Here is an 826-nt window from a genome sequence, read left to right as displayed (position 1 = left end):
CCCCGCTTTCCCTTCCTGCATTATCCCTTGTCTCCATGTCCCCAAGCATCCACCCAGGACGTCCCAGTACACTCTCTTTTCTCCAAGCAGAGGTTTAGAAACAAACCCAGTAGACCTGGCAGCCTCAGCACAGACATCGCTGCTCACCACCCCACCATGGTCTCAGCAGGGCTGACTGCTTTCCCCCTGTCGCTGAGGCACATGCATTACCCATGGCTGTTAACCAAAATGGGATTGCAAATCAGGATGCAGGGATGCAAGAGTTCAGGGAGCAGTCCCAAGTTGGGAAATGCCTTCCCCCAAGGGCTGCAAGGGCAAATCACAAGTCCCACAGGACTATGCATGCACCACATCTTGCTATGGAGCAGTCTATGCTGATGCTGGTGCAGGGAAGCTGTGCACCAACCCCTCACCCCTCTGCATGCTGTGCCAGAGAAGTAAAGGATGCAGCAAGTCAAGGACCATGGTCCGTCTAGGATGACAGCAGGACCCTGATGGGAAACTGCATCCTGACAGTGCTCTGTGGACTGGGCCAACCCAGTTGGTTTGCCATGAGCACAGAGCCCTCGTGGATCCTGGGTCAGCACTGCACAGCAGAGCCCATGGTCAGAAAAGAACGATGGGTTTGCTAGAAATGCTTTCGGGGGGGATTCCACAAGCTCCAGTTGCAGCACCCTCCTGCAGTCTACAGAGGGGAAACTGAGTCATGGGCCTTGCATGAGTGCCAGTACCCCTGGGGTAGGGCTAGAGAGGGAGCAAGTGGATGATAAGAGAGCAAAGGGCAGCAGAGTTAGGGAGGGAGAGGAGAGGAGAGGAGAGGAGAGGA

This window comes from Nestor notabilis, unplaced genomic scaffold, assembly GCF_000696875.1.
Source record: "Nestor notabilis isolate BGI_N333 unplaced genomic scaffold, ASM69687v1 scaffold14501, whole genome shotgun sequence".
In the NCBI taxonomy this organism is placed as follows: Eukaryota; Metazoa; Chordata; class Aves; order Psittaciformes; family Psittacidae; genus Nestor; species Nestor notabilis.
The sequence above is the reverse complement of the archived record's forward strand: the minus strand, read 5'-3'. Positions refer to the sequence as shown.